A 16,467-nucleotide genomic window follows, 5' to 3' on the forward strand; every position below is an offset into this window, starting at 1 on the left:
TTTTTTTTTTTAAATTTATCTTCTAAGTTTCTACTCAGTGGAATTTTTATTCTGGTAGGAAGAATGCTGCTATTCCCATAACCATTTTGAAATTTGCAAATAGATAGCTAATCGTGTAGATTAGTAGAGGTGACAATCCATGCTACCTAGATTTAATTGGACTTGATGTTTTGAGAGTAAATGATGCTTTACTTACTTATTAGATTCTAATTTACATTAGAGTGTTAATGAATGAACTATTTGTTAGATGACCACTTGGGGAATTCAAATCTATCCCATTTGTTCCCAAGGAAACAGAAGCTAACATATTTTATGGACTCTACATATATTTTGTATAAATGTGGTCACAATTTTCTTGAGAGACAAGTAGAAGAGGAAGGTCACCAATAAGAGTCTAAAAGCTTGGAGTCCTGGTTTCAGTCTTCCTTTTTACACTTGTGTGATCCAGGATGTAAAGAAGAAGGCTGCTGTGAAGATACAGTGATACAATGCTTAGAAAAGATGCCAAAGCAGTGATGTAAAGAGATGTATAATTATTTTACTGAAGTTATCTATAATTAAATACAACAATGAGTGTACCCACACTCAGCTGCTCACTCATGTCCTATTCTTTTGGGACCCAAGGACTGTAGTGTTCCAGGCTCCTCTGACCATGGAATTCTCCAGGTAAGAATACTGGAGTGGGTTGGCATTTCCTTCAGGGGATCTTCCGACCCAGGCTTCCGAGCCAGGCTTAGAACCCATGTCTCCTACTTGGCAGGCAGATTCTTTACCACTGAGCCACCTGGGAATCTATAATTAAATAGGACAATCAGTTCAGTTCAGTTCAGTTCAGTCACTCAGTCGTGTCTGACTCTTTGTGACCTCTTTGCACGCCAGGCCTCCCTGTCCATCACCAACCCCTGGAGTTCATTCAGACTCACATCCATCAAGTTGGTGATGCCATCCAGCCATCTCATCCTCTGTCGTCCCCTTCTCCTCCTGCCCCCCCATCCCTCCCAGAATCAGAGTCTTTTCTAGTGAGTCAACTCTTTGCATGAGGTGGCCAAAGTACTGGAGTTTCAGCTTTAGCATCATTCCTTCCAATGAGCACCCAGGACTGATCTCCTTTAGGATGGACTGGTTAGATCTCTTTGCAGTCCAAGGGACTCTCAAGAGTCTTCTCCAACACCGCAGTTCAAAAGCATGCATTCCTCAGCACTCAGCTTCCCTCACAGTCCAACTCTCACATCCATACATGACTACTGGAAAAACCTTAGCCTGGACTAGATGGACCTTTGTTGGCAAAGTGATATCTCTGCTTTTCAATATGCTATCTAGGTTGGTCATAACTTTTCTTCCAAGGAGTAAGCGTCTTTTAATTTCATGGCTGCAATCACCATCTGCAGTGATTTTGGAGCCCCCCAAAATAAAGTCTGACACTGTTTCCACTGTTTCCCCATCAGTGATGGGACCAGATGCCATGATCTTAGTTTTCTGAATGTTGAGCTTTAAGCCAACTTTTTCACTCTCCTCTTTCACTTTCATCAACAGGCTTTTGAGTTCCTCTTCACTTTCTGTCATAAGGGTGGTGTCATCTGCATATCTGAGGTTATTGATATTTCTCCCAGCAATCTTGATTCCAGCTTGTACTTCTTCCAGCCCAGCGTTTCTCATCAGGTACTCTGCATATAAGTTAAATAAGCAGGGTGACAATATACAGCCTTGACATACTCCTTTTCCTATTTGGAACCAGTCTGTTGTTCCATGTCCAGTTCTAACTGTTGCTTCCTGACCTGCATACAGGTTTCTCAAGAGGCAGGTCAGGTGGTCTGGTATTCCCATCTCTTTCAGAATTTTCCACAGTTTATTGTGATCCACACAGTCAAAGGCTTTGGCATAGTCAAGAAAGTAGAAATAGATGTTTTTCTGGAACTCTCTTCCTTTTTTGATGATCCAGCGGATGTTGGCAACTTGATCTCTGGTTCCTCTGCCTTTTCTAAAACCAGCTTGAACATCTGGAAGTTCAGGTAGTATGTGTTTTAAAAAATCAGAAATGAAAGCTTATGAATAAATAAAAATGTTAGTTATAATCTCTGCCTTTTGCAAACATTTATTGAAGGTAGTTAGGAAGTAGATTTCTGTAATGAGAAAGAGAAGACAGGAAAGGAAAGAGAAATAATAGTATTGAGTGTTTGTGATGGAGCAGGTTCAGGCCTATGTTTTTCACATACTATCTCATCAATCAATTATCTCAAAATCAGAGTTGAAGCCTTCTTCCTTAGGATTCAGAAAATACAATGAATGGTGCATCCACATTTTACAAAAGATATTTTCCTTATTCCATTTACTGTGCCAACTTAAAGCAAAACCAAATGACCAACTTGGTTAAACTGATAGCTAGAATCAAAAAATCTGGTTTCTTTTCTTCTTTATTTCTTTTAAAAACTGAAATGTATCTGTGCCAATCTCTGCTGTTCTGCAAAGTGACTTGGTTTATACACATATACATTCATTTTTAAAATACTCTTTTCCATGATGGTTTATCCTTGAGATTGGATATCAGTTCCCAGACTATAAGGTAAGACCTTATTGTTTAAAAAAAGCTGGTTTCTTTTTCATCTGATGATACTCACTGTGTCTCATGGGACAATTAGAGAATGGAAGACTTTGTGTATAAAATAGGCTTGGCTCTGACTGTTGGTGTTCGAGCTGAGAGCAAGTCTTCTGGCAAGAACTGGGCTCACATCTCAGGCAGTGGCTGCTTCCCTATCCTATGAAAGCCATACACAGCAGTGCCTGTACACAGTCGTATCACAGCCCTGTTACTAATTGTCTAGGCTCAGCTCAGAGCTGGGGGCTCTTTCTCAAAGTACAAGTGAAACGTGAAGACTGAAATGGGTTTCGAGGGGACGTCCACAGGTCATCAGTCAATAGATGTAAGTTAAAATATTTTTAAAAAGCCATTTCATTAGTAGTAGCAAGGAGAGCTCCATTATCACTGTGATATGAAATTAAATTGACACCTGGACTCTCATTTTTGCACTCTTTTTTTCTAGTTCCTCACAACAATATGCTAATATTCTAAGAAATGCTTTCCTGAATATAAACTTAAAACTTGTTCAAAATGACTTTTTAAAGATATAAAATCAGTATATTCATCATATAAACATTTTAAAAAATCAGCATTTAAAAAAATTTTTGTTTTTCTACTTTTATTAGTGTGCCAATTTTAGTGATGGATTGTCTTTCCAGAAAATAGGCTTTCAGCCTATGACTCCAAACATTCTCTCTCTTCTTTCCTCTCCCCTCCCCGCTCCCCCTACTTCTTCTCTCCTTCTCTTCCTCTTTTTTGTCCTCTAGTCTCTGATTCATGCTTTTCTTTCCTTAAAGATTGATTACAGTGGTCGCTTGGCCAAGATCTCTGGCAAACTCAAAGTCCCTGCATGGGTTCAGGATTCTGTGTAGACAACTCTGGGTTGGACTGAATCAAGTCAAGTCATCAGTTTCAGTTTTGGCTGCTTTTCATTCATTGGCTTTGATTTTCCAAAATCCAGCGATCATGTCAGTTTCAAGGTTTTAAACATTTACTTCTGATGCTTACGCAGCTTGCTTGCAGAATATCTGTCAGATGGGTTGCATACCTCTTAAAATCATTTCTTCAATAAAAGCAAATTCGTTCCATTTGCCGGGGAAGATAATTTTTTTTTCCCCTGGAAGATTTGCATTCCTTCAACAACAGAACACCTTGCTATTTCCTCCCACATGGTGAATAGGGAGGAGTGACAAGGAACTTAACAAAGTATATTTTGAATGCAGGGAGAAAAAAAAATGAACTCTGTTGGATTTGCTAAATGATTATTTCATATATTCTTTGCTTATAAGGTTTACAGCAATTATTTAAAATCACTTTGCAGAATTTGGATAAGTGTGTATATGTCAATAACCAGGCTCTTTATCATTCATTCAAACTACCATTCAACAAATATTCATAGAGTGTCATGAAGGCCACACTTAGGTGCTAGGGATGTGCCAACTGGACACATCCCTGATATTATGAGGGTTCTGACAAGGAATCTGGTAATTACAGTAGAATGTAATAAATGCAATGGGAACACCCACAAGAGGCAGCTAAAGCAGGACCAGGGAGTCCGAGAAAGCATGCTAGGAGAGCAGTGATGTGCTGGAACAGGCTCTTGCTGGCTCACAAGACCACTAGTTAAAATTTTTAGGAATTTTGCAATCCAGTCATTAAATAGAGTGATTATGATGTTAAATTGTATAAACTTAAAATGATATAAATTATATTAAAACAAAGGCAATGCATACTCAAAAAGCATTTGTGTTAGATGCTCAGTTGTATCTGACTCTTAGTGAACCCACAGACTGTAGCTCGCCAGGCTCCTCTGTCCTTTGGACTCTCCAGGCAAGAATACTTGTGTTGGGTTGTCATGCCCTCCTCCAGGGGATCTTCCCGACCCAGAGATCGAACCTGAGTCTCCTGCATTGCCGGCAGAGTCTTTATCGTCTGAGCCACCAGAAAGCATTACTTCGTAGCTATTTTACCATTATCTGTGCTCTCACGGTTTTGTACGCCAAGTGTATCTGCAAGGAGGAAACATTCCACTGTGGTGTGCAACTCTGTGTTCAGTTGACATCATGTTAGTAGCTTGAAATTTACACCCTCAGGAACTGGCAAACACTCTCAACAAGCATGTTTTCTGCACAGAAATTTGTTGTGCAAACACTTCCCAGTATACCGCTGAATCTTGCCAGGGAAGTGAAGAAATAGTTGGAATATATGCCTGGTGAATGCCGCATATTTGGGGTGGGAGAATGGAGAGGGCTAGAAAGAATGCTCCAGGATGAGGAACAGCATAGACCAAAGCTTAGAGATGAGAGAGGCTGCTGAACCCGAGCAACAGAGCCCAGGCCATTTTCTACATCTGGTGCACATAGAGGTTCTATTACCAGTACTAGACTAAGGCTTCTATTAGGACTCAGGTTCTGGTGTTAATCATATTCATTATCACATCCACAGCGTCTAGCACTGTGCTTGGCAGATAATCGGTGCTCAGTAATTTAAGGTGGGACGCGTGGTGAGGGTGGACCCAGAGAGAGGGGCAGGCTGAGGTCTACAGGGTGTTGGAACACGTCTGGGCTTTATTCGAATGGCACCGGGAGCCATGGGAAGATATTAAACAAGGGAGTAGTGTGATCACATTTGCATTTTCAGCATCTCTTCTGGCTACAGCGTGGGGAATGGATTGGAGTGTGGAAAAGCCAGAGGCAGAGAATTAATTAGGAGACTATAATCTGTGTGTGAGATGATAAAATTAGGGGAGCTGTTGTGGATGGATTCAAAAGATATTTGGAATGGCTATTTAGAGGGTTTTAAGGGAGTTTCATTATGGATTGACTGTGAGGGTGAAGGGGGATGGGGAGTTGAGGAGTCGCTCAGGGTCTGGCTAGGTAGGACATAGGAACGGGAGAGGGGGCATTTTCTGGGATGGAAACCCCACAGAGGGACGGGATCATGGGGGGACGATGAGCTGGGTCTTAGACATGTGTGTTTGAGGTTGTGGGTGACAGTGTGCAGCAGACAGCTGGATAAACGGGTGTAATCAGGAGAGTAATCTGGGCTGGAGACTTGGGATGAAAATTCCTACAGCCGGCTACAGAGACTACAGTTGCCGCTGTAGCCAACCCAGGAAACTGTGTCCAGGATGTTTCAAATTTTAAGAATTCTGTTAGCCACCCATGAGAACCCCATGATTTAAAAAAAAAACAAAACTGTGTGTCATTTATAGATTATATGTATTAATACAGAAATGATCAGCTATTTGACTGATATTTGAGATAAAGTCTGGTATAATGGGTTTCCCTGGTGGCTCAGATAGTAAAGAGTCTGCCTGCAATGCAGGAGACCTGGGTTCGATCGCTGGGTCAGGAAGATAACTGGAGAAGGGAATGGCAACACATTCCAGTATTCTTGCCTGGAGAATCCCATGGACAGAGGAGCCTGGCAGGCTCTAGTCCATGGGGTCACAAAGAGTCAGACACAACTGAGTGACTAACCCACACTCTGGGACAATAAGGGCTTTCCAGGTGGCACTAGTGGTAAATAACCCGCCTGCCAATGCAGGAGATAAAGAGACGTGGGTTCGATCCCTGGGTTGGGAAGATCCCCTGGAGGAGAGCACAGCAACCCACTCAGGTATTCTTGCCTGGAGAATCCTGTGGATAGAGGAGCCAGGTGGGCTATGGTCCATAGGATCGTAAAGTGTGGGACATGACTGAAGTGACTTAGCACTCACACATGCTGGGACAATTAGGAGGTGAATTAAAAAAGAGGTATAAAATGTGTTAGAAGAAAAAGACCTACAGAAAGCCATATATAGTTCCAAGTTTTCTGGCAGAACAAGTTGCTATAACCTCACAGAGGCAGCTCTTTTACACATTTAACCACGGACTGGCTGAGGCAATGATTCTATCAAGATCAAACCAGACTACATAGCCCCGAGTTGAAGGAAAGTCGGAGAAGGCAATGGCACCCCACTCCAGTACTTTTGCCTAGAAAATCCCATGGACAGAGGAGCCTGGTAGGCTGCAGTCCATGGGGTCGCTAGAGTTTCGGACATGACTAAGCGACTTCACTTTCACTTTTCACTTTCATGCATTGGAGAAGGAAATGGCAACCCACTCCAGTGTTCTTGCCTGGAGAATCCCAGGGACTTAGCAGCAGCAGCAGAAGGAAAGTGCTAAGAGCTGAGGATAACTGTGTATCTGTGGAACGGGGCAGAGCCAACTGAAATTCCTCTAATGCAGTAATCTGCTGCCCATGGAAAGCATGGTTCTAAGGAAGCAGTTTCTCCTCTTTAAAGGCAGAGGAGGCTGGAAGAAGATTGTCTTTCAGTAAAGCAAGAGGCCATCTTGCTCTAAGAACACATCCAGTGTTAAAAACTGCATGAGTTTCAATCACCTACTCTGGAGTAGACTTCATTAAATGTAATCTTCTCATCTTTTGCCCTGAAGTTAAAGGGAAAGAATATCTTAAGATGAATCTCTAAAGGTTAGAGATAGTCACAAGTTTCCCTTTATCATCAAAAGGAGAAGAAACATCTTTTTTTTTTTTTTTCCAAACACCTTTTGTGGAAAGAAAGTTAAAAGTAGTTTGCTTTGGATGCATTTACTACAAATGAATTATATGCATTTTTTTTTCCAAATCTTCATTTTACTTTATAAAAATGATATCTCCCCCTCCCCCCGACACCCTGTATCTAGCATTTAAATAACATAGCTCTGTTATCCAGTCATGCTACAAACAGGAAAGGAACAGATTATGGTTTTCTGTAGTGAAATGAAGAAATCAAAGAACCAAAGATGTTTCAAGGTCACTTCTTCTTGGTGGAATATTATTAAAGTAAGTGAGGGCTGGCAGGCAGAATATGAGCTTTGAAATTTGAATAAACAGAAAAAACATTCAGAATCTAGAAACCATTGAGAGTGTGCTCTTTTCTTTTCAAAACAGAACTAAAGTGGGAATAGAAATAGAGCTCAAAGCTTTATAAAGAGTAGGGCCATGTGCTTTTTACTTGGAGATCAGGCACGTGTCAAGTGAATAGGCCAGTTATCTTCTTCATGTAAGAATAAGGTGATGGTAGGCTGAGGTCACTAATATTCCTCTAAAAACCTTTACTCTGATGGCATTGGTGCCACCCACAGGCACAGACAGGAGTTGGGTTGCTGCTTCTGCCTCGATCCAGTCCATTCTTCCCTCAAGCCCATTTTCCTTCAAAGGCCTTGCTGATTTGACGTTTGTTCAGTGCCAGGTGCCTTGTCTCAGGCTATGCAGAAAAATATGTCACTTTCCATGGAGTCCCTGCCATTGAAAGTAACGCTATGCGTGAGTGGATTTAAATGCAGGTTTGTGACTCTTCTGATCATCAGTGTTAGGGACAAGCTCACAGACCATGATGGATGAGGTGAAACCACAATCAAAGTTCTTTAGAAGTTATATATCTTTTTCAACACCTATTATTTTCAAAAATAACAATGAAAATACTTAATTTTGATGAGTGGTTTTGATTTTACTTATTCCACACTAAGCATTTTACATGGTTCATATCATTTCACCCTCAAACAACTTTATGAGCAGATCCAACTAGCATCTCATTTTTAGTATAACTTAATTGAGTTTATACAGATAAATAATTTGCCCCAAGTCACACAACTAGTAAAAAACCAGACCCCAGGTTGGTCTGATGTCAAAATCTGATGCTATTTTAAAGATATAAGACTAACTTTAAATATATTTGAAGGTATTTTCTATTCCCTTATTGTTGAGGTCTTTCTGACATTACACTTTCATGTTCTGAATTCAACCCAGCAAAAAATGTACTGTGGCTTCCATGTGTAAAATGACATGTTAGAATGGCTTTCTGGAGAATGTAAGAGTGAGTAAAATAATTATAATCCTGGGAAGCAGAAGATAAATATACAAATAATCACAACAGAAGGAATAATGTGCCCACTGCCTTAAGAAACACACGTGTACTACAGGGGCTCAAAGAAAGGAAACTGCTATTGGGATAAAAATATACTTACTTAGACTAAATCTAATCGATGTTCTTATATCTGAAGGAAGATATGTTTTTCCATGTGAACTTCCAAGATATTATTTATATCTGAATGCTTTAAAAGGAAAAAGACGCAGAGAAAAGAAAAGTATCTGGATGCCAAAAAAACCTAGTTAATACTGAAGAGACAATGTCCATAAAGCTCTAAACTGATAGAGCTAGAAAGAGAACATTTAGAAGAACCCCTTTCTTTACAGATGAGGAAACTAAGACCCATTAGCTAAAGGCAGAAAGTATTATATTCTCCTTTCTGTTCTCTTAGGTTTTTTCATCTTTATCTGAGCTGTAGATTCAGAAAGAATTGTCAGGAGAAAATTAAGTAACTGAAGGCCATGCTGCTCTTCTGTAATAGATTCTGCCCTAGTCTGTACTAAGTATTAATTGAATGGATGGTTTCAACTGGAATTTAATAAGTCTTCCTTCTTAATTTAGATTGTATCTGACAAACCAATCCTTTCCTGGATTACATTTGAAATTATTCCTAATACAGTTAAATTATATAGAGTGAGATCAGCTTCATCTTTCCTGATAGGAGAGGAAAGAGATTATCAACACATCTGAAATTCACAGGCAGAGACTCAGCAAGTTTTGTTCTCCTTTCCTTTGGAGAATTTTCTCAAACCTGTAAAGTACAGAGCTCCTTTGATTTGTGTGGGTAAAGAAGTGGTGGGATAATGAGGACCCTTTCTTGTCTTTGATAAAGACTGTGAACTTAGTGAATGTAATAAGTGTTGGCTGGAGCTTGAAGAACTAGCAACTTGTGTTTCTCTTCAGTAGGTTTCCCTATTAATCAGAAATACTCATCATTTGCATCATCATTAGTAGCAGGCTTCTGGCAACAGCCTTCCCTTAGATGGCTGGTTCCTCCAATGCTGCAGTGCATCTGGTCCTGGTGGGGAGATTCATACAGAGAAAACTGTGGCATGCTGGGATAATCTTTTTCTTTGGATCAGACAGTTCTAGGCTGTGATCCCAGCTCTGTTGCTTCTTAGATTCCTGACCTCAGATAAGCAACTTAATCTCTCTAAACATAACACTCTTTACTTATACAATGAGGAAATGAATACTCTACAAGATTGCAGAGGACTTGAAATAAATACATAAGGCATCTAAAAGAGACTGATGTTTGTGCAGAGAATTTGTTTTGTCCTCTACTATGGCCACCTGATGGGGAGAGCTGACTCATTTGAAAAGACCCTGATGCTGGGAAAGATTGAGGGCAGGAGAAGGGGATGATAGAGGATGAGATGCTTGGATGGCATCACCGACATGGGTTTGGGTGGACTCCGGGAGTTGGTGATGGACAGGGAGGCCTGGTGTGCTGCAATTCATGGGGTTGCAAAGAGTCAGACACGACTGAGCGACTGAACTGAACTGATATTTCTTGTGCCTGGTACATGAAGGGTGTCTATTGAATGAAATATAGTAGGGGCCCAACCAACAGTAACTATGATGATTGTCAATGTTACTAAGTGATTATTTGTACAAAAAACAGAATCAAGTAAATTTTAATATCTTAATGTCCCTAGTCTTATACACACACACACACACACACACACACATATAAGCAATATTATATGTTAATATGGGGCTTCCCTATATAATTATAAGTAACATACACAACATAATATTATGTAAAGGATACACAAGAGTTTGAAATAAATGCCATAATGTTATTACCAAACTATTGTACTTGATTATAGAACTTGGAATAGCCAATGTATAGCCATGAAAGGATGCTTTATCCTTGGAAGAAAAGCTATGACAATCTAGACAGTGTATTAAGAAGCAGAGACATCACTCTGCTGACCAATGTCTGTATAGTTAAAGCTATGGTTTTTCCAGTAGTCATGTATGGATATGAGAGTTGGACCATGAAGAAGGTTGAGCCCCAAAGAATTGATGCTTTTGAACTGTGGTGCTGGAGAACATTCTTGAGAGTCCCTTGGACAGCAAGGAGATCAAACCAGTCAATCCTAAAGGAAATCAACCCTGAATATTCATTGGAAGGACTGATGCTGAAACTCCAATACTTTGACCACCTGATGCAAAGAGCTGACTAATTGGAAAAGACTCTGATGCTTGGAAAGCTTGAGAGTGGGAGTAGAAGGGGGCAACAGAGGATAAGATAGTGGGATGGCATCACTGACTCAATGGACAAGAGTTTGTGCAAACTCTGGGAGATGGTGAAAGACTGTAAAGCCTGGCATGTTGCATTCACAAAGAGTCGAACACAATCTTAGCAACTGAACAGTAACAAGGAATCAATGTATTTTTTTAAAGGAATGTCCATGTGCCTTATCCCCAAACAGCTTAGCTGTGGGCTAAATGGGAGAGGAAAAAGGATATGACTATGCCTTTAAAAACAGATCTACCTGTGGCGGATTCATTTTGATATTTGGCAAAACTAATACAATTATGTAAAGTTTAAAACTAAAATAAAATTTAAAAAATAAAAAAGAAAAAGAAAAAAAAAACAGATCTAAAACAAGATTTGAGTCTGAACAGACATGTGACAATAGATCTTTTTATTAATCTGTAATTTCACTAATTCAGGATCTCACTGATTAGATTCAAAAATTTAGTTGTTCCTATACCTGAAACTTACATAATATTGTATATCAACTGTAACTCAATAAAAAATGAGCTATTCCCTCCTATATGTATATGATGACTACTGCATTAGAGGAGGGCTTCCCTGGTGGCTCAGATGGTAAACAATCTGCCTGCAATGCAGGAGACCTAGGTTCAGTCCCTGGGTCAGGAAGATCCCCTGGAGAAGGGAATGGCTACCCACTCCAGTATTCTTGCCTGGAGAATCCTATGGACAGAGAAGTCTGAAGTGTCCATGGGGCTGCAAAGAGTCAGACATGACTAAGCAACTAACACACACACACACACACTGCAGTACAGGGGCATTTCATATCTGAAACTAATGTGTTTATCTTTGCCTTCAGATAGAAGGGAGAAAAAGAAGAATTTCATATTTGGTACTATTAACACCCTAGGAAGGGTTGGAAGCATGAATAATGAGCTAATAAGAGAAATATTTCATTAGTCTTTGGCATGTTGAGAAGTTTTAGGTATAGTTGCAAAGGGAATCAGAGAGAAAGGTAGAAAACTTGAATTCTCCTGGCTTTGCTGCCTCTGTTTCCTTACTGTCTTGGGCACGTTTTTACTGAAAGCTACTGAACTTTCCTTTAATACTTGATCTATTCAGCAAATGTTTGCTGAATCCTGCCCTTGTGTGGGATTGGCTTTTTAGGAACCTGCATCATTAAAATGCAATGATGAGCAACGTGGTCTCTGGAGTCAGCCACTCCTCTGTGTACTCCTTCACACACCGTGTGACCTTTGTAAGTTCCCTAACTTTTCTTAGCCTTAGATTGTGTTATCTGGAAAATAAGGGAGAAGACCTATCTCATTGTAAGCATTGTTATAAATATTACATAGTATAAACCATGTAATGCACAGTAGAGTCCTGGCAGTAAGTGTTCAACAAATATGAGCTGCCAGTTATAAACACTGCTGCTTTACTTAACAAGACTCTAGGAATGGCTTCCATGAGTAACTGCTGTAATAAGGTAAATGATTTTCCAAGGAGAAGTTGCCAGTCAAACCTGGAGTAAGAAGTGATTTTAATTTGTAAGCTTCACAGCTCTCAGGGTGTCTGGCCCTTGCATTTAGGAAAGAGACCAGAAGCTCTCTATCAGAAATTAACCTAGTCACTGGTTATGTGAATACTCCATCCAAAGACTGGAAATTCAGAATTTCCAATTTGACAGGACTGTTTATCAAAAATGACTGAGAGTTCTTTGGCAAAAGGAAAAATTTAGCCATCTGGTTCTGTTCCTAGTGAGAATGTAGATTTTAGACTTGAGTTCATGCATAATTTCATGGATTTGGCTTATATGGAAAATGAAACTACATGTTTCCGAATTCCATTGCCTTGAAGAAATGAAACCTTTTTCAGAACATGTCCACTCCATCAGCAGATCCTGTTGGTGTTTCCTGCTAAATTTGTCCAAATTTCAGCCACTTACTCACCCTCCCCTCCACTATATTAAAAGTTGGCGATGGTCCTTTCTCCATACTGTCCTCAAGATCAGATGCCACCTCCCATTCCTCTTTCCTGCAGAGCTTAGCTTAGCTGTCCTCTTGTTTCTTCCTAACTCGTTCCATCTCCTTTTCTCTACATTAAGACTGTGTGACTCTGGGTGCGCACGTGCTCAGTCATGTCTGACTCTTTGCAACCACGGACTGTAGCCTGCCAGGTTCCTCTGTCCATGGGATTCTCCAGACAAGAAAACTGAAGTGGATCGCCATTTCCTTCTTCAGGGGATTGTCCCAGTCCAGGGATTGATGTGTATCTCCAGCATTGCAGGCAGATCCTTTACCATCTGAACCACCAAATGAACTTACTTACAAAACAGAAAGAGACTCACAGACTTAGAGGAATGAACTTATGTTTGCTGGGAGGAAGGGATAGTTAGGGAGTTTGGGATGAATATGTATGCACTGCTACATTTAAAATGGATAACCAACAGGGACCTACTCCAACAGGGAACTCTGCTCAATGTTATGTGGCAGCCTGGATGGAGAGGGGAGTTTGGGGGAGAATGCATACATGTATATGTATGACTGAGTCCCTTTGCTGTTCAACTGAAATTATCACAACACTGTTAATTGGCTATACCCCAATACAAAATTTTAAAAAGTTAAAAAAAATAACATTAGTTGGTTTCTAGGCAATAGATTTGAGAGGGATAGATAACTGCTCCCCCCACCCCCACAGGAAAGAAAGAAAATAGATTTTCATGGAACTCCCAAATATGCTATTTTTTCAATAGGTGATAGAACTTTGGAGCATTCTTGTTTTTTTTCTTTTACACAGGTTAATACAAGCTCCCAGGTAGCACTCAGTTCAGTTCAGTCGCTCAGTTGTGTCCAACTCTATGCCACCCCATGAATCACAGCACGCCAGACCTCCCTGTCCATCACCGACTCCTGGAGTTCACTCAAACTCATGTCCATTGTGGAGAAGGCAATGGCACCCCACTCCAGTACTCTTGCCTCGAAAATCCCATGGACGGAGGAGCCTGGTAGGCTGCAGTCCATGGGGTCGCTAAGAGTCAGACACGACTGAGCGACTTCACTTTCACTTTTCACTTTCATGCATTGGAGAAGGAAATGGCAACCCGCTCCAGTGTTCTTGCCTGGAGAATCCCAGGGACGGTGGACCTAATAGGCTCCTGTCTATGGGGTCGCACAGAGTCGGATGCGACTGAAGCGACTTAGCAGCAGCAGCAGCATGTCCATTGAGTAGGTGATGCTATCCAGCCATCTCATCCTCTGTCATCGCCTTCTCCTACTGTCCCCAATCCCTCCCAGCATCAGAGTCTCTTCCAATGAGTCAACTCTTCGCATGAGGTGGCCAAAGTACTGGAGTTTCAGCTTTATCATCAGTCCTTCCAAAGAACACCCAGGACTGATCTCCTTTAGAATGGACTGGTTGGCTAGTGGTGAAGAACTTGCCTGCCAGTGCAAGAGATGTGGATTCAATCCCCCTTGGGAAAGATCCCCTGGAGAAGGAAATGGTAACCCACTCCAGTATTCTAGCCTGGAGAATCCATGGACAGAGGAGCCTGGCAGGATACAGTCCATGGGGTCACGAAGAGTCAGACATGACTGAAGTGACTGAGCACAGACGCAACCGAAGTGCACTAAAACCTGGAAGTTAGGATTATGAAACTCTCAGCCCCTCTCATCTTTCAAAGAGAGAGAAAGGGGCCCAGGCCAGATTCTTTCTCATCCTATTTTCTACCAGTGCTCCCTGAAAAGTCCAAAGCTAGTCTGATTCACACTCAGCCAAGGAGACCTCGTCAGATTCCATGGGTTTCTTTCTGCTCTGCAATTTTTCACCACCACCTCTCTCTTTCTCCTTGATTATATTTGAAATCTTTTTCACAAAGGAGTTTAAATACTGAAGAGAATTAGTATTTGCAGCTCTTTGTCTGACATATTTTTATATGAATAACTTTCAGTTAAAATGCAATCACTCCATCATCAGCTTTAAAGGACCGGTGCAGTTTTGGGTAGTGTTTCAGAACAGGGAGACTGGTAAAAACGAACAGAAGGGCATTGTGTGGTCATCAGTGTGGATAAAAGGGGTGATGAAGGAAAGGCTGGAGACTCATTTCAAACTTTTAAATTTTGCTTATGGTGGGTCCTATTTGTTTTCAACTGGGTGGGGATAAATAAAAATTGTGCACTTCCATTTCCTGGATATTGTAAGTAGTGCTGCAATGACCATTGGGGTGCACATATCTTTTCGAATTATGGTTTTCTCTGAATATATGCCCTTGAGTGGGATTGCTGGGTCATATGTTGCTATACTTTTAGTTTTTTAAGGAACCTCTATACTGTTCTCCGAGGGCTTCTCAGGTGGCTCAGTAGTAAAGAACCTGCCCTACAATGCAGAAGACACAGGAGACACGGATTTGATCTCTGGGTAGGGAAGATACCCTGGAGAAGGAAATGGCAACCCACTCCAGTATTCTTACCTGGAAAATCCTATGGACAGAGGAGCTTGGCAGGCTATAGTCCAGGGGGTCGCAGAGAGTCAGACATGACTGAGCACACACAGGCGTGTGTGCACACATACACACACACACACACATACACTCACACACACACTCACGCGCATACTGCTCTCCATAGTGGCTATATCAGGTTCAATTCCCACCAACAGTGTAGGAAGGTTTCCTTTTCTCCACACCCTCTCCAGCATTTATTGTATGCAGATTTTTTGATAATTTTTGACCATTCTGATTGATATAAAGTGATACCTCATTGTCATTTTGATTTGCATTTCTCTAATAATGTGTATTATTGAGCATCTTTTCAGGTGCCTACTGGCCTGTATATCTTCTTTGGAGGAATGTCTATTTAGATCTTCCCCCCACTTTTTGATTGGGTTATTTGTTTCTTTTTTATATCAAGCTATATAAGCTGTTTATATATTTTGGAGATTAATCCTTTGTCAGTTGCTTTAATAATTTTTTGCAAATATTTTCTCCCATTCTGAGGGCACGGAAGCAACTTAAATGTCCATCAACAGAGAAATGGATAAAGAAGAGGTGGTACTTATGTACAGTGGCATATTGCTCCGTCATAAGAGAGAACAAAATAATGAACGAAATAATAAAAATGAAATAATGCCGTTTGTGGCATCATGGATGGACCTAGAGGCTGTCACACTGAGTAAAGTAAGTCAGACAGAGAAAGACAAATATCATATGATATCACTTATATGAGGATTCTGAAAAAATAGGACAAGTGAACTTATCTACAAATCCGAAATAGACTGAAAGATGTAGAAAACAAACTTCTGGTTACCAGGAGGTAAGAGGGGGAGTAATAAATTAGAAAATTGGGATCAGATCAGGTCAGTTCAGTCGCTCAGTCCTGTCTGACTCTTTGCGACCCCATGAATCGCAGCACGCCAGGCCTCCCTGTCTATCACCAACTCCCGGAGTTCAATCAGACTCACGTCCATCGAGTCAGTGATGCCATCCAGCCATCTCATCCTCTGTTGTCCCCTTCTCCTCCTGCCCCCAATCCCTCCCAGCATCAGAGTCTTTTCCAATGAGTCAACTCTTTGCATGAGGTGGCCAAAGTACTGGAGTTTCAGCTTTAGCATCATTCCTTCCAAAGAAATCCCAGGGCTGATCTCCTTCAGAATGGACTGGTTGGATCTCCTTGCAGTCCAAGGGACTCTCAAGAGTCTTCTCCAACATCACAGTTCAAAAGCATCAATTCTTTGGCGCTCAGCCTTCTTCATAGTCCA

At 41.0% G+C, this 16,467-nt stretch overlaps 1 protein-coding gene across 1 annotated transcript in view; it reads right to left on the reverse strand.

Annotated features, from left to right (window-relative positions):
- The window catches only part of GPC6 (glypican 6), a 1,065,422-nt gene that overhangs the window by 100,957 nt on the left and 947,998 nt on the right, over positions 1 to 16,467 (reverse strand). The window lies entirely within an intron of this gene.

Source organism: Bison bison, unplaced genomic scaffold (assembly GCF_000754665.1).
Source record: "Bison bison bison isolate TAMUID 2011002044 unplaced genomic scaffold, Bison_UMD1.0 scf7180017864225, whole genome shotgun sequence".
Classification (NCBI taxonomy): Eukaryota; Metazoa; Chordata; class Mammalia; order Artiodactyla; family Bovidae; genus Bison; species Bison bison.